The sequence below is a fragment of the Mytilus galloprovincialis genome, chromosome 14 (genome assembly GCF_965363235.1).
Source record: "Mytilus galloprovincialis chromosome 14, xbMytGall1.hap1.1, whole genome shotgun sequence".
Classification (NCBI taxonomy): Eukaryota; Metazoa; Mollusca; class Bivalvia; order Mytilida; family Mytilidae; genus Mytilus; species Mytilus galloprovincialis.
The window spans coordinates 71,559,316-71,582,351 of NC_134851.1; positions in this window are offsets into that span (position 1 = coordinate 71,559,316).

Sequence of the window (23,036 nt, forward strand, 5' to 3'; positions counted from 1 at the left end):
CCGGTTTTCTCAAGGTCACTTCCGGTAGTCATTTTTCAAGGTCATTTGTCATCCAACTTTTTGCACAAGGTCAAATGCCATTAAAATGCACTTAGTTGAAGTTATAATCAAATAACCTCATATCAAGACATTTCAGGGGCACTAACTCCTATTAGATGCTATTTAATTGTATCAGACCAAATGTAACATATCTTCATAACTATATAGCAATCATTTTGCACTTGTTCTTTAATATGTACCTTTTCAAGGGTTGGAGAAAATGCAAAAACATGGAAAATTCCGAATTTAGAACTTGACCTTGACCTTTGACCTTGACCCCATTTTCTAATAAAGGGCCTAGGGATCTCAAATAAATACATTCCAGGGTTATACGGTTGACGGTTTATTAGTTAATAACACATATTGAGAAAATAATTTTGTAAAGGTAGATAACTCCTATAAAATTTCATCGAATCGCTTCGCTCCAAATAAGCCAAATTTTCCTTAGGATGTAACGAACAATTTGTAAAAAGAATTTTGTCGCTATCTTTTTTGTTACAAAAAAGATGCACACTGATGATAAACAGTGAATAGGGAGATAACTCTTACAAAGAAAAGTGTTCGGCTTAGCAGGGTTAAATGTAAAGCGCATAAACTGTACGATACAATATGAGAAATATCTAAGCGACATATTGCGAAACAAACATTTGTCGCAATATCAAAATTAGGCGGAAGAAAAAAAAAAAAAAAAAATAATAATAATAATAATTAAAAGCCAATTGTTCAGAGAACAATTGAAGGTCTTTCCACCGGTAAAAATCTATTTTGATATAAAAATATTAAAAATCAGTCTAAAATGTCACTTCCTATGGCTTTATGATGTATAAATATGAATTTAAAGCAAAGGTCAAAATCTAGAACGTCCTATTAACCAATGACCTTGAGCTCATTTTCAAGGTTACAAACCAAGAACCTCAAATCAAAAGATGCAAGGTCTTATAATATGTATGGATAAAGAGTTATATCACTTTATGCATAATTCTAAATATAAGATGGGCGAAAACTCCCATTTATTGTTTACGCACCCTTTCAACCAAAATTTATAAGTTACGACATGTCGTAACTAACAATTTAGTAAAAATAACATGTCGATATGTTATACGGTTTTTGAAGAAAAGTGAAAATAAGCCAAAATCAAAATTTATAATATGACCTTGACCTTTGACCTTGACCTAATTTTCATTTTTTTTGGACCAAGGACCTTAAATCAAAAGATCCTAGGTCTCTATTATCTATGGTTTACCAGTTAGAAATGCATATTACTAATATCAAATGCAAAAGGGGGAATAACTCTCATATGGAGTGTTCATATCGCTTCGGTTAAAATAGGACAAATCATGCGAAGGATATAACGAGCAATTTTATAAAATAAATTTGTCGCATTTTTCTACGGTTACGGAGGAGATGCACTCTGATGATAAACAGTGAATAGGGAGATAACTCTTACAAAGAAAATGGTTCGCCTTAGCAGGGTAAAATTTAAAAGCGCATAAACTATACGATACCATATGAGAAATATCTAAGCGACATATTGCGAAACAAACATTTATCGCAAGAACAAAATTTGGCGGAAAAAAAAAAATAATAATGATAATAATCAGAAGAAAAACAATAAGTCTTTCCACAGAAAAGTGGAAAGACTTAATTAAAAACCAATTGTTCAGAGAACAATTGAAGGTCTTTCCATATCAAAGAAATTTTGATAAGAAGATAGTTGTCCATACTGATACGATAAATAATGGTTTAATCATATTTTTAAGTGATAGAAAGGAGATAATATGCTACATCCGGTGAAATGAATGTCACTTCCGGTCTAATATGATAGCTTCTTTCACACTGATTCCAAAAATATATAGTTTCTATATACTGTTGTATTTAGAATGGGAGATACATGGTCACTTCCGGTTTGTTGGATGTCATTTTTAGTCTTCAGTAATCAGTTTATGTATCTATAGGACAAAATATATGGATTCTGAGTACTTTTATACGAAAAAATTGCAAAAAAAGGTTACTTCCGGTTTTCTCAAGGTCACTTCCGGTAGTCATTTTTCAAGGTCATTTGTCATCCAACCTTTTGCACAAGGTCAAATGCCATTAAAATGCACTTAGTTGAAGTTATAATCAAATAACCTCATATCAAGACATTTCAGGGGCACTAACTCCTATTAGATGCTATTTAATTGTATCAGACCAAATGTAACATATCTTCATAACTATATAGCAATCATTTTGCACTTGTTCTTTAATATGTACCTTTTCAAGGGTTGGAGAAAATGCAAAAACATGGAAAATTCCGAATTTAGAACTTGACCTTGACCTTTGACCTTGACCCCATTTTCTAATAAAGGGCCTAGGGATCTCAAATAAATACATTCCAGGGTTATACGGTTGACGGTTTATTAGTTAATAACACATATTGAGAAAATAATTTTGTAAAGGTAGATAACTCCTATAAAATTTCATCGAATCGCTTCGTTCCAAATAAGCCAAATTTTCCTTAGGATGTAACGAACAATTTGTAAAAAGAATTTTGTCGCTATCTTTTTTTGTTACAAAGGAGATGCACTCTGATGATAAACAGTGAATAGGGAGATAACTCTTACAAAGAAAAGTGTTCGACTTAGCAGGGTTAAATGTAAAAGCGCATAAACTGTACGATACAATATGAGAAATACCTAAGCGACATATTGCGAAACAAACATTTGTCGCAATATCAAAATTAGGCGGAAGAAAAAAAAAAAAAAAAAAAAATAATAATAATAATAATTAAAAGCCAATTGTTCAGAGAACAATTGAAGGTCTTTCCATCGGTAAAGATCAATTTTGATATAAAAATATTAAAAATCAGTCTAAAATGTCACTTCCTATGGCTTTATGATGTATAAATATGAATTTAAAGCAAAGGTCAAAATCTAGAACGTCCTATTAACAATGACCTTGAGCTCATTTTCAAGGTCACAAACCAAGGACCTCAAATCAAAAGATGCAAGGTCTTATAATATGTATGGATAATGAGTTATATCACTTTATGCATAATTCTAAATATAAGATGGGCGAAAACTCCCAATTATTGATTACGCACCCTTTCAACCAAAATTTATAAGTTACGACATGTCGTAACTAACAATTTAGTAAAGATAACATGTGTATATGTTATACGGTTTTTGAAGAAAAGTGAAAATAAGCCAAAATCAAAATTTATAATATGACCTTGACCTTTGACCTTGACCTAATTTTCATTTTTTTGGACCAAGGACCTTAAATCAAAAGACCCTAGGTCTCTATTACCTATGGTTTACCAGTTAGAAATGCATATTACTAATATCAAATGCAAAAGGGGGAATAACTCTCATAAGGAGTGTTCATATCGCTTCGGTTAAAATAGGACAAATCATGCGAAGGATATAACGAGCAATTTTATAAAATAAATTTGTCGCATTTTTCTACGGTTACGGAGGAGATGCACTCTGATGATAAACAGTGAAAGGGGAGATAACTCTTACAAAGAAAATGGTTCGCCTTAGCAGGGTGAAATTTAAAAGCGCATAAACTATACGATACCATATGAGAAATATCTAAGCGACATATTGCGAAACAAACATTTATCGCAAGAACAAAATTTGGCGGAAGAAAAAAAAAAAAAAAAAAATAATAATAATAATAATTAAAAACCAATTGTTCAGAGAACAATTGAAAGTCTTTCCACAACAAAGAAATTTGGATCAGAAGGTAGTTTCTTCATACTGATGATATAAATAATGGTTTAATTATCTTTTTGAGTGATGTAAGGGAGATAATATGCTACTTCCGGTCTCATATGATAGCTTCTTTCACACTGATTCCAAAAATATATAGTTTCTATGTACTTTTGCATGTAGAATGGGAGATAATTGGTTACTTCCGGTTTGTTGGAAGTCATTTTTATTCTTCAGTAATCAGTTTATGTATCTATATGACAAAATATATGGATTCTGAGTACTTGTATGTGAAAAAACTGCAAAAAAAGCTACTTCCGGTTTTCTCAAGGTCACTTCCGGTAGCCATTTTTCAAGGTCATTTGTCACTTAACTTTTTGTATAAGGTCAAATGTCTTTATAATGAACTTACTTGAAGTTATAATCAAATAACCTCATATCAAGACATTTCAGGGTCACCAACTCCTATAAGATGCCATTTAATTGTATAAGACAAAATGTAGCATATCTTCATTACAATAAAGCGGACATTTTGCACTTGTTCTTTTATATGTATCTCTCAAAGTAAGGGGACAAATGCAAAAACAAGCAAAAGTCATAATTTAGAACTTGACCTTGACCTTTGACCTTGACCTAATTTTCTAAGTAAGGACCCAGGGGACTCAAATAAAAACATGCAAGGGTTATACGGTTAACGGTTTATGAGATAAAAAAACATACGAACAAATTTATTCCGTAAAGGTAGATAACTCCTATAAAATTTCATCAAATCGCTTCGATCCAAATACGCCAAAAAATCCTGAGGATGTAACGAACAATTTGTAAAAAGAATTTTGTCGCTATCTTTTTTTGTTACGAAGGAGATACGCTCTGATGATAAACGGTAAATAGGGAGATAACTCTTACAAAGAAAATGGTTCGGCTTAGCAGGGTGAAATTTAAAAGCGCATAAACTATACGATACAATATGAAAAATATCTAAGCGACATATTGCGAAACAAACATTTATCGCAAGAACAAAAGTTGGCGGAAAAAAAAAAAATAATAATAATAATAATAATAATCAGAACAAAAACAATAAGTCTTTCCACAGAAAAGTGGAAAGACTTAATAATAATCAGAACAAATACAATAGGTCTTTCCACAGAAAAGTGGAAAGACCTAATTAAAAACCAATTGTTCAGAGAACAATTGAAAGTCTTTCCACAACAAAGAAATTTGGATCAGAAGGTAGTTTCTTCATACTGATGATATAAATAATGGTTTAATTATCTTTTTGAGTGATGTAAGGGAGATAATATGCTACTTCCGGTCTCATATGATAGCTTCTTTCACACTGATTCCAAAAATATATAGTTTCTATGTACTTTTGCATGTAGAATGGGAGATAATTGGTTACTTCCGGTTTGTTGGAAGTCATTTTTATTCTTCAGTAATCAGTTTATGTATCTATATGACAAAATATATGGATTTTGAGTACTTGTATGTGAAAAAACTGCAAAAAAAGCTACTTCCGGTTTTCTCAAGGTCACTTCTGGTAACCATTTTTCAAGGTCATTTGTCACTTAACCTTTTGTATAAGGTCAAATGTCTTTGTAATGAACTTACTTGAAGATATAATCAAATAACCTCATATCAAGACATTTCAGGGGCAACAACTCCTATAAGATGCCATTTATTTGTATAAGACTAAATGTAGCATATCTTCATTACAATTAAGCAGACATTTTGCACTTGTTCTTTTTTATGTATCTCTCAAAGTGAGTGAGAAAATGCAAAAACAAGCAAAAGTCACAATTAAGAATTTGACCTTGACCTTTGACCTTGACCTCATATTCTAAGTTAAGACCTAAGGGACTCAAATAAAAGCATTCCAGGGTTATACAATTAATTGTTTATGAGTTAAATAAACATACCGACAAATTTATTTTGTAAAGGTAGATAACTCCTATAAAATTTCATCGAATCGCTTCGATCAAAATACGCCAAAACTTTCTGAGGATGTAACGAACAATGTGTAAAAGAAATTTTGTCGATATCTTTTTTTGTTACAGAGGAGATGCACTCTGATTATAAACAGTGAATAGGAAGATAACTCTTACAAAGAAAATGGTACGGCTTAGCAGGGTGACATTTAAAAGCGCATAAACTATACGATACAATATGAGAAATATCTAAGCGACATATTGCGAAACAAACATTTATCGCAAGAACAAAAGTTGGCGGAAAAAAAAAAATAATAATAATAATAAATATAAATCAATTGCTTTAAAAAAGCAATTGTAGGGGGTCTTTCCCCCTGTAAAATTAATTGAATTGGGGGGTGTTTGTTTGTTTGTTTGTTTGTTTGTTTCTGTATGGGGTCTATATTATTGTTACCGGAGAAGTTTCATGTTTAGTTTGGAAAGTTTTTCTTTTATTTTAGGTACAGCGCGCGCGCCACATCACGTGACACGGGTTTATAATAACGAAAAGATAGTCTTTTTATTTCTTTTTAGGTGGGGACGTTAAACAGACAACATCTATAGAGATGGAATGTACACAATGTAATTTCTTTTGTCATTGTAGGAAATTGACATTTTGATGACAGTTCACAAGTAGTGCATGTTTTGGATTTAATTGATCCGGTGTAACTTTAAAACACATTTATTGATTATTTTCTGATAATGTACATTTTTCAGCACCTGTTTGTAACACAGATTAGTATTTCAAACTCGGAGCGGACATTTTATTGTAGGTTTTTACTGAGATTTACGGACCTGGCAAGCTATTTTTACGGCATTGCCATTTCTTTTCTCTAGGAAAAGCTTTGAGAGATATCTGCACCAAGTTTTTTTATAAACGTTTAGTACATGTATGCCCTGCTGACTGCAAATTTTGAGGTCGATTGTACTTGTAGTTTCAGAGAACATGTGGATTTTTTTTTCAGAAGTGACGTAAGAACAATATTAAATTTCAATTTTTCTTGAATAATTGAGAGTTTGTTCCTTCAATAAACTGTCATGATTAAACAGTCATACAGATTGATTGATTGATAAGTTGGTTAGTTGGTTGGTTGGTTGGTTGATTGGTTGGTTGGTTAAACACGTTGGATAGGGTCAATTGAAACACGGAAAAAGAAACAAAGAAGATCTTGGACCCTATATTAAACACATGAGACGGAAACATGATTGATTGATCATGATCATGATTCATTGATTAGTTGATTGATTAGTTGGTTGGTTGGTTGGTTAAACACGTTGGATAGGGTCAATTGAAACACGGAAAAAGAAACAAAGAAGATCTTGGACCCAATATTAAACACATGAGACGGAAACATGATTGATTGATCATGATCATGATTGATTGATTGGTTGATTGATTGATTGATTGATTGATTAATTGATTAGTTGGTTGGTTGGTTGGTTGGTTGGTTGGTTGGTTAAACACGTTGGATAATGGTCAATTGAAACACGGAAAAAGAAACAAAGAAGATCTTGGACCCTATATTAAACACATGAGACGGAAACATGATTGATTGATCATGATCATGATTGATTGATTGATTGATTGATTGATTGATTGATTGATTAGTTGGTTGGTTGGTTGGTTGGTTGGTTGGTTGGTTGGTTGGTTAAACACATTGGATAGGGTCAATTGAAACACGGAAAAAGACACAAAGAAGATCTTGGACCCTATATTAAACACATGAGACGGAAACATGATTGGTTGATCTTGATCATGATTGATTGATTGGTTGGTTGGTTGGTTGGTTGGTTGAACCCTATAAGAAACACATGAGACGGAAACATGATTGATTGATTGATCATGATCATTATTGGTTGATTGATCATGATCATGATTGATTGATTGATTGATTGATTGATTGATTGATTGGTTGGTTGGTTGGTTGGTTGGTTGGTTGGTTGGTATGTTGGTTGGTTGGTTGAAATTCAAACACACATAAAACTGTTTAAATAGTGCCAAAACCACATAATTTGATGACCTTGACCTTTGACCTTGTAACCTTCGTCAAGGTCATTGCTCAACAAGGTCATTGCAAAAGACCCTATGGGTCAAGGACCTTTTGTTTAAGAGTTTTGCCTAAAAATGGCCTTTTAAAAACCATCGATGGGAGTTATGTCCCTTACATGATGGTAAAATCAATATAGTCATAATGTAAAAAAAGTTGCCCCTTGAAGTACCAAGCATTTTTCACTGCTTAATTTTTTTGTATCTATAACCGTTCAAGAGTTATAGGGAAATCAAAGACATATGAAAATCTAAAATATGACCTTGACCTTTGACCTTGACCTAATTTTCTAAGTTAGGAATCAGGGGACTCAAATAAAAACATTCCAGGGTTATACGGTTAACGGTTTATGAGTTAAAAAAACATACCGACAAATTTATTCCGAAAAGATAGATAACTCCTATAAAATTTCTTCGAATCGCTTCGATCCAAATACGCCAAAAATTACTGAGGATGTAACGAACAATTTTGTAAAATAAATTTGTCATAATCTTTAACGGTTGCGAAGGAGATGCCATAACAAGGAAAACAGTGTTTGGGGAGATAACTCCTACAAAGAAAAGTATTCGTTTACGCAGGGTAAATTTCAAAAGCGCATAAACTGTTCGATATCATATACAAAATATCTAAGCGACATATTGCGAAACAAATGTTTATCGCAAGAACAAAATTAGGCGGAAGAAAAAAAAAATAATCAGAAGAAAAACAATAGGTCTTTCCACAGAAAAGTGGAAAGACCTAATAATAATAATAATAATAATAATAATCAGAACAAATACAATAAGTCTTTCCACAGAAAAGTGGAAAGACTTAATAATCAGAAGAAATACAATAGGTCTTTCCACAGAAAAGTGGAAAGACCTAATAATAATCAGAAGAAATACAATAGGTCTTTCCACAGAAAAGTGGAAAAACCTAATTAAGTGATAACGAATTCAAGATAGTTATATAAACATGAAAAACATGTTTTCCATCAACTACGATTGAATAGAATAGCCTAAACCCCGCAATATGTACGTTCAGAAATATGAATATATTTAAATGGAAGCTGAAGTCTAAATTGATACAGATACCTAATGTGGAATAGATTACATTAGCTGTATTTTGCTAAATATTAGGATGTTTTGGTCCTCAATGCTCTTCAACGTTGTATTCTATTTGGCCTTTAAAACATTTATTGATTCGAGCGTCACTGATGAGTCTTTTATAGACGAAATGCGCGTCTGACGTAAATATAAAATTGTGATCCTTGTATCTATGATGAGTTTATTGGCGTAGTTTGACATGTCTTTAGTGTATGCCCGAACTCCGAAGAGGCGGCTAGTGGACGTAACATACATCAGCGTGTCTGTGACAGAACTATTGTATATTGGTTCCAGAGATCGAAACGATAGAAGCTCATGTTTTATGAAGAGTATAGGGTGAACAAAGCTTATGAAATTAATTAAAAATTAAAGGGAATCTAGAATTTCGATTGGAAAAATGATTTGTTTAATATATCGATTGATTGGTGAATAATATAAACAAATAAGAAGTGTTATGAGCGTCAATAAGACAACTCTACATCCACGTCAATATTTAGAAAAGTAAACAATAATATGTTAAAACGTACGGCCTTCAAAAGGGACACTAAGAAGCTATAAGACTCCAAAATGACGTAAAACAATTGAAACAGGAAAACCAACGGTATGATATATATAAAAAAGAGAAATGAGAAACACCTATTAACACACGTTATGATTGGTTTAAAACGTTATATACAATAGACATTCAACCAATGACATTTTGTTATTTTAATGTTGGTGTACGAACAATGAGATTACCCATGATTGTCCTTTAGATTCTGAAACAGTGAAAAAAATCAATAGTTGTCCTGCTTTGTAATCCAAAAAAATCAATAGTTGTACTGCTTTGTAATCCAAAAAAATCAATAACTGTACTGCTTTGTAATCCAAAAAATTCAATAGTTGTACTGCTTTGTAATCCAAAAATTCAATAGTTGTAATGCTTTGTAATCCAAAAAAATCAATAGTTGTACTGCTTTGTAATAAAAAAAAATCAATAACTGTAATGCTTTGTAATCCAAAAAAATCAATAGTTGTACTGCTTTGTAATCCAAAAAAATCAATAAGTGTACTGTTTTGTAATCCAAAAAAATCAATAGTTTTACTGCTTTGTAATCTAAAAAAATCAATAGTTGTACTGCTTTGTAATCCAAAAAAATCAATAGTTGTAATGCTTCGTAATCCAAAAAAATCAATAGTTGTACTGCTTTGTAATCCAAAAAAAATCAATAGTTGTACTGCTTTGTAATCCAAAAAAATCAATAGTTGTACCGCTTTGCAATCCAAAAAAATCAATAGTTGTAATGCTTTGTAATCCAAAATATCAATAGTTGTACTGCTTTGTAATCCAAAACAATCAATAGTTGTACTGCTTTGTAATTCAAAAAAATCAACAGTTGTACTGCTTTGTAATCCAAAAAAATCAATAGTTGTACTGCTTTGTAATCCAAAAAAATCAATAGCTGTACTGCTTTGTAATCCAAAAAAATCAATAGTTGTACTGTTTTGTAATCCAAAAAAAACAATAGTTGTACTGCTTTGTAATCCAAAAAAATCAACAACTGTACTGCTTTGTAATCCAAAAAAATCAGTTTTACTGCTTTTTAATCCAAAAAAATCAATAGTTGTACTGCTTTCTTATCCAAAAAAATCAATAGTTGTACTGCTTTGTAATCCAAAAAAATCAATAGCTGTACTGCTTTGTAATCCAACAAAATCAATAGTTGTACTGTTTTGTAATCCAAAAAAATCAATAGCTGTACTGCTTTGTAATCCAAAAAAATCAATAGTTGTACTGTTTTGTAATCCAAAAAAATCAATAGCTGTACTGCTTTGTAATCCAAAAAAAAACAATAGTTGTAATGCTTCGTAATCCAAAAAAAAAAACAATAGTTGTACTGCTTTGTAATCCAAAAAAATCAATAACTGTACTGCTTTGTAATTCAAAAAAATCAATAGTTGTACTGCTTTGTAATCCAAAAAAATCAATAGTTGTACTGCCTTGTAATCCAAAAAAATCAATAACTGTACTGCTTTGTAATCCAAAAAATGCAATAGTTGTACTGCTTTGTAATCCAAAAATTCAATAGTTGTAATGCTTTGTAATCCAAAAAAATCAATAGTTGTACTGCTTTGTAATAAAAAAAAATCAATAACTGTAATGCTTTGTAATCCAAAAAAATCAATAGTTGTACTGCTTTGTAATCCAAAAAAAATCAATAAGTGTACTGCTTTGTAATCCAAAAAAATCAATAGTTGTAATGCTTCGTAATCCAAAAAAATCAATAGTTGTACTGCTTTGTGATCCAAAAAAAATCAATAGTTGTACTGCTTTGTAATCCAAAAAAATCAATAGTTGTACCGCTTTGCAATCCAAAAAAATCAATAGTTGTAATGCTTTGTAATCCAAAATATCAATAGTTGTACTGCTTTGTAATCCAAAACAATCAATAGTTGTACTGCTTTGTAATTCAAAAAAATCAACAGTTGTACTGCTTTGTAATCCAAAAAAATCAATAGTTGTACTGCTTTGTAATCCAAAAAAATCAATAGCTGTACTGCTTTGTAATCCAAAAAAATCAATAGTTGTACTGTTTTGTAATCCAAAAAAAACAATAACTGTAATGCTTTGTAATCCAAAAAAATCAATAGTTTTACTGCTTTGTAATCCAAAAAAATCAATAGCTGTACTGCTTTGTAATCCAAAAAAAACAATAGTTGTAATGCTTCGTAATCCAAAAAAAACAATAGTTGTACTGCTTTGTAATCCAAAAAAATCAACAACTGTACTGCTTTGTAATCCAAAAAAATCAGTTTTACTGCTTTTTAATCCAAAAAAATCAATAGTTGTACTGCTTTCTTATCCAAAAAAATCAATAGTTGTACTGCTTTGTAATCCAAAAAAATCAATAGCTGTACTGCTTTGTAATCCAAAAAAATCAATAGTTGTACTGTTTTGTAATCCAAAAAAATCAATAGCTGTACTGCTTTGTAATCCAAAAAAATCAATAGTTGTACTGTTTTGTAATCCAAAGAAATCAATAGCTGTACTGCTTTGTAATCCAAAAAAAAAACAATAGTTGTAATGCTTCGTAATCCAAAAAAAAAACAATAGTTGTACTGCTTTGTAATCCAAAAAAATCAATAACTGTACTGCTTTGTAATTCAAAAAAATCAATAGTTGTACTGCTTTGTAATCCAAAAAAATCAATAGTTGTACTGCCTTGTAATCCAAAAAAATCAATAACTGTACTGCTTTGTAATCCAAAAAATGCAATAGTTGTACTGCTTTGTAATCCAAAAATTCAATAGTTGTAATGCTTTGTAATCCAAAAAAATCAATAGTTGTACTGCTTTGTAATAAAAAAAAATCAATAACTGTAATGCTTTGTAATCCAAAAAAATCAATAGTTGTACTGCTTTGTAATCCAAAAAAATCAATAAGTGTACTGCTTTGTAATCCAAAAAAATCAATAGTTGTAATGCTTCGTAATCCAAAAAAATCAATAGTTGTACTGCTTTGTGATCCAAAAAAAATCAATAGTTGTACTGCTTTGTAATCCAAAAAAATCAATAGTTGTACCGCTTTGCAATCCAAAAAAATCAATAGTTGTAATGCTTTGTAATCCAAAATATCAATAGTTGTACTGCTTTGTAATCCAAAACAATCAATAGTTGTACTGCTTTGTAATTCAAAAAAATCAACAGTTGTACTGCTTTGTAATCCAAAAAAATCAATAGTTGTACTGCTTTGTAATCCAAAAAAATCAATAGCTGTACTGCTTTGTAATCCAAAAAAATCAATAGTTGTACTGTTTTGTAATCCAAAAAAAAACAATAACTGTAATGCTTTGTAATCCAAAAAAATCAATAGTTTTACTGCTTTGTAATCCAAAAAAATCAATAGCTGTACTGCTTTGTAATCCAAAAAAAACAATAGTTGTAATGCTTCGTAATCCAAAAAAAACAATAGTTGTACTGCTTTGTAATCCAAAAAAATCAACAACTGTACTGCTTTGTAATCCAAAAAAATCAGTTTTACTGCTTTTTAATCCAAAAAAATCAATAGTTGTAGTGCTTTCTTATCCAAAAAAATCAATAGTTGTACTGCTTTGTAATCCAAAAAAATCAATAGCTGTACTGCTTTGTAATCCAAAAAAATCAATAGTTGTACTGTTTTGTAATCCAAAAAAATCAATAGCTGTACTGCTTTGTAATCCAAAAAAAAACAATAGTTGTAATGCTTCGTAATCCAAAAAAAAAAACAATAGTTGTAGTGCTTTGTAATCCAAAAAAATCAATAACTGTACTGCTTTGTAATTCAAAAAAATCAATAGTTGTACTGCTTTGTAATCCAAAAAAATCAGTTTTACTGCTTTTTAATCCAACAAAATCAATAGTTGTACTGCTTTCTTATCCAAAAAAATCAATAGTTTTACTGTTTTGTAATCCAAAAAAATCAATAGTTGTACTGCTTTGTAATCCAAAAAAATCAATAGTTTTACTAATCACGTTACATCATCGTTGTACTGGTTTCTATTACATGTAAATCAATGGTTGTACTGGTTTCTATTACAGGTAAATCAATGGTAGCACTGGTTTCAAATCATGGAACACACTGGCTAGACATACATGTATGTACTGGTTTTCAATCCAGAGTTGTCTTCTTCTTATGGTTTTAATTCCTGGAAAGTCAAAGACGGAACTTGGTGTACATGTACTATACAAATTAATCCATGTTTAGAAATTTTTGCTTGTGCTGAGTTTCTATTTATTGCAAGCTTGTTGTGATTTATCATATCATTTTCGGCAAGATATTGATTGTACTTGTTTTATGACAGGAGTTGTTCAATTACAGACAGGTCATTTGTTGCACTTGTGACATTGCATGCATTACGTGTAGTTGATGCATCTGTCACAGCTATTAATAAATTGTTTTGCTAGTATTGGTATTGGATCATTTTAATAAATTGTAAGTTCACCTAATAATGAACATGTATTCTACATTTTAAATTTATGTACCGACTTCATGGTAAACTACATTCAACTAAAACCTGAAGGACATCCGATACAGTTTCTCGATATAATGTCATTTGTATGGTTTTTAAATATGTTATAGGCCTTGGCGAGTTATAGAACACAAAATAAAACATAGTTCACCGTGCTCGTTTTCGAGAAAAATTGAGGCTGAAAATTCGGGATTTGTGCAATTTTGTAAAAAAGGTAGGCAATGTTATAAAAGTTTTGGAGCAAATATTCTTCGTCGTAAATTATTAAGATCGGGTTCAATTTGAAGCTGTGATAAGTTACAATAAGGAAAAAAATAAATCCCTACACGAATGACTGTACAATTACTCAAGCCTTGCATGACCTTTCGGACCAGATGCTCAAAGTGGTATTTTTTTAATCCAAAAACTATGGAAATAGAGTGTTTCTTAAAATGTCATTTTTATCATTTTTCTACATAAACTTCATTTTGTCATGCTTTCTCCAAATCTGAAATAAAAAATAAATGTCACCTAGCTGGATTCTATGATAAACGCGATTTATCCTAAAAATTGCATCCCCCCTTTGTAGCCTCAACGTTAGCGCTAAAGTGCACGACGTCGCTGGCAGACTTTTTCGACGTAATCTCTGTAAATTACCGGCGACCTTTTTTCAGATATATAAATATTGCTTGTAAAGAGCTACCTACAATAGGTTATATTGTTTTCGGAAATAAAATCATGTAAATCATAAATACATCTCTTTGTTTGTGGTATAAGTGAGCTAAATAAAGTGACAACGGGCTGTTGTTAAAATTAAAGACTCGGCAATAAAGAACATGACATACCGGTACATGTACTGTACACACTTGGTGTAATCACGTATGTATTAATTTTTACCATATGTTGACCTCTAGATGTTTTTTTTTGTTTTGTTTTAATCACTTTTTAGAATTTCACATTTATTCATGAAATCAAACTTTTATTCGGGTCAATGATAAAAATACAATAACATTGGGAGGCTCCTAAACAGTTTTAAAATTCACAGTTTTATAGCTGACTATGCGATATGGGCTTTTCTCATTGTTGAAGACCGTACGGTGACTTATTGTTGTTAATTTCTGGGTCATGTTTGTCACTTGTGGAGAGGCTCATTGGCGATCATACCACATCTTCTTTTTTGTTGTTGTCAGAAAACCAAATAAAATCTTATAAAGGAAAATCTTCAATAAAGGCAACAGAAGTATACCGCTGTTTAAAACTAATAAATCCATGGACAAAAACAAAATCGGGGTAACAAACTAAAACTGAGGGAAATGCATTAAATATAAGAGGAGAACAACGACACAACATTAAAATGTAACACACAGAAATGGACTCAGCATTAGACAAAATCCTATGAGAATAACAAATATAACATCAAAACCAAATACATGAATTTGGGATAGATAAGTACCGTAACACGTCTTAAAGTAACGTGAATTAACACTCAAAAATAAGAGAAAACAAACAACACAACGGAAACACAACGCTAAAATATAACACACACAGAAATGAACTATAATATAACAATGGCCATATTCCTGACTTGGTACAGGATATTTTTAAAGAAAAAAATGATGGGTTGAACCTGGTTTTGTAGCATGCCAAACCTCCCTCTTTTATGGCCATGTGAAATATAACACCTAACTGACAATACAACATTATAGGACAACAATATCAATAAATAGGAGAACACAATTGACAAAGAAACACACGAATAATAGCAAACAAAAGGCAACAAGTTTAAAATTTTTAATACGCCAGATGTGCATGTCCACACAAGACTTACTAGTGACGCCCAGATAGAAAAGTATGAAAGCCAAAACAAGCACAAAGTCGAACAGCATCGAGGACCATCAGTTCAAGAAAGTTGTGCCAAAAACAGCCAGGATTTTCTGTTAGGTACCAGAACATCCCCATTATTTAGAATAATTTATACTTTTGCAAACAGTAAATTTCATATAAAAACTATACAAAAGATGTACATGATAAAACTGAAGTATTAGCTAATTACAGGAAACAACCGAAATACATTACATAACCCGACAAAATGCAACACATCCGAATAAGTTTCAACCTCAACGCCAAGTGACGTCATATTAGAAATTGTAAAAAATGACAGAAAATTTACGTCACATTTGAAATGTAAAACAGATCATCAAAAAATAAAAAATGACGTCACATTTGTATGAATTAGATAGAATTAGGATTGATTTTAGATTATATTCGAACTAAATACTGATATTACATTTAATAAGCATGCACATTTCAATACTTATTAATAGCAAACTAAGGTAGCAATTAACTATATTATATAGCAGCTATGTTCGGTTTGTTTTGAATCTAACTTCAAACGTTAAACACCGTACAGACTACGTTTAACAAAATCAAATCTAATAAATAAAGGCGGTGATTAATTTTCTTTACCACAACACATGAATATGATAGAAAAGACGTCAACACATTTGACAAAATCCGATGAGAATTACAAATTTAACAGTAAACATTTAAACTAAATACATGAATTTGGGATAGATAAGTACCGTAACACGTCTTATGGTAATGCGAATTCACACTCAGCAAAACAGTCACAATCGGGAATAAGTCACGTTTGGTAATTAAAAGATTAGACGACGTAGTGACAAACCACAATCTACCATGTAGTAAAAATGTCCTTAGCTAGTTTGGTCAAGACACATCAATATGCTAAAAGATGTTTTTGCGAGAGGACTGGATATATTACCTATGCATAATTTCATTGGTAAATTATAACTATATATTTGTTTTTCACCACAGCGCGAGGGATTGCGGGGTTCATAATAAATCGCACGTTCATTCCTCTATCTGTCCTTCCAGTCCTTATGGTTATTAGATTTTTCAAGTGTACAATTCTTGCCAAATTGCTATGAAACTGATATCGTATGGACACGTTCAGTGCATGTCAACTATCCTTTAAAAGAGTTATGCCATTCGGAAATATCAACTATATTGGAAATTGCATTGTATTTGCTGTCATTCCGTCATTTCTGTAAATTGTAATATATTTGTAAAAGAAATAAGAGAACAAAATAAACAGCTGCACTACGAGCGCATGTAATACGCTCGTCGTCAGATGAAAAAAAAACATAATACATGTTTTTAAAACAACACGGGTTTTTACAGGAAGTCATGGGAAGCACATCCTGACTAATTCCTTATTCTTACTCAAAAGCACGGTTTGTATATCACAACATGTTTTCTATGACACCAAATTGAAGCTCAATAAAATTTCACTAAGAACTCAAAAATGAATTAAGGAATCATCACGAAAAAATATACAGATCTTAAGAATAATTTAACTAACAAGTATGTAAATTTTTTTATGCAATAATTTTCTATAGTTTCTGAGATACGGTGCGACATGTGAAAACCCCCCTCTTTTTTCATAAACTCAATAACTCTAAAAATAAATCATCCTCAAAAAGTATACATATCTTCAGATTCATATAGCTAAAAAGTGTGTAAAGCTTTTAGCAATAATCATAAATCGTTTTTGAGATACAGAGAGGGATGTGAAAGAAACACTTCTGTTTTGGTTACTCATAAAGTTCACCAAAAAGAACACAGATCGTTTGACCATCATGAATAAAAACAACCATGACATTAGGATAATATGCTGTACCATGTTTACGACGGACAGACGGAAGCCAGACATTTGTATACCATAATAAGTCCCGTCAAAATTTGTGCATGAAATCTTTGCCACTGGACGTTAAGCAACCAACAATTAACCAATTTATAGGACATAGTCTTGGTATTAAGCTGGCATTTAATATAGCGCCTTCCTCATATCAAAAAGGATGATTGACATGCACTATATAAGTAACACCAAAAGGGTCAGTCATCTTGAGATTGCTAACTATACGATATTTTGTTGGAGATCTCACAGAAACAGTAATGTGTTTTATTTCTTATGGGTTTATTAGACTGTTATCCTGTTAGAATCAAATGCACTAATATTAATGGTGTAGACAAGTTAGATGCGGTAGAAACGGAAATTGGAGCATCATGCAGACAATCCACATTACGTTTCTAATTACGGAAAATTGCACGCATTTCGTCCCGAAAAAAGTGACTTTTTGCGGGAATTCAAACGCTTAACGTTGCGCCAAGAGTTCACTCACTTGAAACTGTATCGGATGACCTTAATCTGATGAGGGTCAAAGATAAAAGAAGATGTTATACAATTGCCAATGAAACTCTCTACAAGAGATAAGCTGCAAAAGAAATCAATAACCATAGGTCACGGTATGGCCTTCAACAATGAGTAAAACCCATACTGCATAGTCAGGTTTAAAGGCTCGAAAAAGACAAATGTAAAGCAATTTAAACGAGAAATGTTTTTGAACAAAATAATGCACGAAATGCAAATTTGATATACAACAACAAACGGCATTCACTGACTAACAGGCTCTTTACTTGAGACTTCAGTAAATTATAGTTTACAAGATATAATAAAACACGGTGTGATCAACACACCATAGAAGTGCTCTTGTGCTGTCAATAAATTTCAAATCTGTATCTATTTCAAATCCTTGAAAAAACTTAAAGCAAGTCATTGTATTCCTTTATTTTTCATCAACATTTCTAGTAATTTTTAAACAAACAACTTTTCTTAGTTGAGAGAAGCTATCATTATTAAATATTTATTTAGATTTCTGGGTTATTTTTTGTTTTCTGGGTATTATTATTAGAAAACTTACAGTTTTGAAATGTTTAAAAAAAAAAGAATATAAACTTTAAAAGCACGATATCAGTTATGTCTAACTGAGATATAGAAAGAATCTTTTGAACTTGTATTTTAAATAAACAAGCATCTTAAAAAAAACAATTCCGTTTTTTTTTCGAATAGAACAGTACAATACCCAGTGGATTCAACCTAGATAAAACCTGGATATGAAATATAGCTCGATCCTTATCAAAAGTAAATTTCCCTTCATAATTAGCACGATGATCACAAAGTTGTATGAATTGAATATAAAAGGGATGCCATATATTGCATGTTTGTCTGATAGGACGTACATTATTTTGGTAAATCCAAATTCTGGTAACTTCTACCCTCTGATGTTTACAAAAAAGTGTTATTGTCCCAGACATCAACACTTGAAATTTAAAAAAAGAGATGGACAGTAAGGAAAGCCAAGAATAGTGGTTACTTATATCTATCACTTATGTCAATAATTATGGACACTCTGATTTACTCAAAACATATACTATCTCTTGTATTTAGATAGTTGTCCCCTGTAATTTTATAGAAATAAGCCAGTCAGAATCAAATTTGACTGTTCCAGTGCCACAAACGTTATATCCTAAATTTTTCAGATCCTTCATTATTTATTTGTGTTTAATCTTGTATGTTTTATGTTTGCAGTGACACAAACGACATATCTTGCATTTTATGTATACTGTTTGTGTATGTGTTATTTCTATCCTACGAGTATAGCTTCAAAATATGAAATTATTTTTATTTACAGAATAGGAGAAAATTCGTATTATTCATAGTTGTCTACTTGTTTTGCAGTGGAGTGGGGAGGAAGAAATGATTTGTGAATAATACTAGAAAGTAACAGGTAACAACATAGTTATCATGGTTATTGCAATAGCTGTCACTTGCATAATGGGATAGTTCAACTCCAATAGGTCATCAATGACATATATTATTCTTGAAAGTTACGATGTAGGTCCGTTACTCAGTTTAAGTACAAAAACAGAGAAAGACAACACAGGAACTTTCATACTTGCAGGTCGTTAACAAACTGAAAACGCCATGACTAAAAACAAAAAAGTACAAACAAACTGTACACACAAAGCACCATAAAAAAAACTAAAGACTGAGCGATATGAACCCCACGAAAACACTTGGGGTTTCAATCTTGTTGTTATGAGCGTTTTAGTGAAACATATGATTTATCCAAACTTTTATGAATCATTCATCTATTCGAGGTTAACTCGACGTGATGGCAACGAGTTGTTAAAATATGGTTTCAGAAAACTGTCAGCATAGACACAAAAAAAATGTTCTCTTAATAGGCGCATGTGTTGCTTTAAACTAATCACCGCATAAAACAGGTTGTCTTTCCAAAACTTTTCAAAATGGCTACTGGTACTTCGATATCTGAAATCCTTATACATTAGTCCTTTTCATTGTTGTTAATTTTAAATGACAAAACTGTTTTCTCAGCCTAATTTTCTCATGATTTGTTACATGTGATTTTCTTTTTTCTAGCAGCTATTAAAATTGCCGCTAGAATTTCAAGTCAAAAGACCATGACTGAGGGGAGGGGCCAAATAATCTTCATATACATGAGATATGCCAATGCTTATACAACTGCATACCAATAATCAGTATCAAACCACTAGTGGTTCATTTTAAACTGACCTAATCACAAACAAATGCATGAAAACTAAGCCAAACTTTGAAAGTTAATAGACCATAACCGATGAGGCGGTGCAAAACAATATTCTTAGAAATGAGATATGCCAATGCTTATGCAAATGCATACTAATTTTCTTTATCTAACCACTGGTGGTTCCCATAAACTGACATAATCACAAACTATTACATATAAAACTAATAAAAAGTTTCAAAGTCAATAGACCATTACTGAGAAGGCGGTGCCACATAATCTCCATGATAATGAGATGAGTCTATTGTCATACAACTGCATATCAAATATATTTGACCTACCACTAGTGTTTCACCTTAAACTAGACTTAGTTACAAAGTAATACATTCAATTTGTTGATACCGCCGCCGCTGTCGGTGCCGGAAAAAACGTTCCTATGTCTCGCTTTTTAGCTCCGTCAAGAGAGACGAAAAGAATGAAACATATTTTGACATAACCATGGTTCATGAACATTCTGTTCAGTCGCTGGTGACGACGAATAAAAGCCAGCTTGATAGCAATATCATCAGAAAAACAGAACATGTAAGCTTTGTTTTTAAGGAACGCCTACTTTGATGTTTGATAAAGTATAACGCTATTTTGTTTCTGTGTAGCGTTATACATTTTCTTATTTGCCTTCATGGTCACCAACAAAGGTGTTAAATAGAAAGTATACTATAATAAGTACTTGATGAACTATGCCTTGTCCTCTTTTTCTTTTCCAAAGGTAAGAAACTGTTGTTTTATTTATTTTTCTCAATGTTGAGAATTGATGTCAGAACCCGGGCATAGTTATTCCAATGCTTCCACATTGTTGGTCATGAGTATGTAGATCACTACACATTATTGTTCAATTTAACATTGTTGGGGCGATTTCAACTAGTTTATCCATTTGGCGGTCGAATGTCAAGGAAAATACCTATAGTTATCATATAAAAACGTTTTGCGGTAAAATTTTGGGTTGCTGTCTTATTGATGTAACCAAATTTCTATTTATCACATCGAATTTTCATCATGCACTTACAATAAAAGAGGGGCGAAATATATCAGTGGGACATTCAAACGCATAGATCGAAAACTAGAGGCTCTAAAGAGCCTATGTCGCTCACCTTGGTCTATGTGAATATTAAACAAAGGAAGCAGATGGATTCATGACAAAATTGTGTTTTGGTGATGGTGATGTGTTTGTACATCTTACTTTACTAAACAGTCTTGCTGCTTACAATTATCTCTATCTATAATGAACTTGACCCAGTAGTTTCAGTGGAAAATGTTAATACAAATTTACAAATTTTATGAAAATTGTTAAAAATTGACTATAAAGGACAATAACTTCTTAGGGGGTCAATTGACCATTTCGGTTCTTTGGTTTTTGAGTTATAAGCCAAAAACTGCATTTTACCCCTATGTTCTATTTTTAGCCGTGGCGGCCATCTTGATTTCAAGGCCGGGTCACCGGATACATTTTTAAACTAAATACCCCAAAGATGATTGTGGCCAAGTTTAACTCGGCCCAGTAGTTTTCGAGGAGAAGATTTTGGTAAAAGATAACTAAGATTTACGAAAAATGGTTAAAAATTGACTATAAAGGGCAATAACTCCTAAAGGGGTCAAATGACCATTTCGGTTACGTTTGACTTATTTGTAAATCTTACTTTGCTGAAAATTATTGCTGTTTACAGTTTATCTCTATCTATAATAATATTCAAGATAATAACCAAAAACAGCAAAATTTCCTTAAAATTACCAATTCAGGGGCAACAACCCAACAACGGGTTGTCCGATTCATCTGAAAATTTCAGGGCAGATAGATTTTGACCTGATAAACAATTTTATCCTGTCAGTTTTTGAGTTATAAGCCAAAAACTGCATTTTACCCCTATGTTCTATTTTTAGCCATGGTGGTCATCTTGGCTGGTTGGCCGGATCACCGGATATATTTTTTAAACTAAATACCCATATGATGATTGTGGCCAAGTTTAGTTTACTTTGGCCCAGTAGTTTCAGAGAAGAAGATTTTTGTAAAAGTTAACGACTACGGACGACGACAGACGACGGACGCCAAATGATGGGGCCAGGTGAGCTAAAAAACTGACAACACCATGGATAAAAAAGAGAAAGTCAAACAGACAAATAATAGTACAAAAGACAGAGCATAAAGATTAAGCAACACAAACCCCACTAGATCAATAAAAAAACAAGGAAAGTTAAGTTGTTATTATGCATAATTTTATATCATAATCTGTGTTAGATAAAATGTGAAAGCAATTTAAGGTAATAAAACATTGTTATAACTTATTATTTCTAACAGTCAAATAAAACAAAAAAATGTATGTGTTAATTTATGGAACATCGTACAATAATAATGTCTTCTACTATTAAACAAGAATATAAGTACATACTATAATTTGAAATTCAATAACGGACATATCCACCAGTTTACCACTGTGTTAATTACCAACGTGTGATATATTGCGTTATAAACCAAGACTTTTAATCCAAATTAAACATATATTTAAGTAATGTCAACTTTTGAGTGATAAAGAGGACACTCCTTAAACAATTAAAGTATAAAAACTAAATGTACCAGTATGTATATAAAAACACATAAGAAGGGTAAAGCAAAAAAATGTTATTTGTATCGAAACCGAGACCAACGAAACCAACAATCAATATCCTATCAGGGCAAAATAGGGTCATTTAAATTGTATGTAAACACTTGCATGGTTACAGAGGTAAACCTTCAATTTTCATAAGCGGGGTGCAGATAGGTA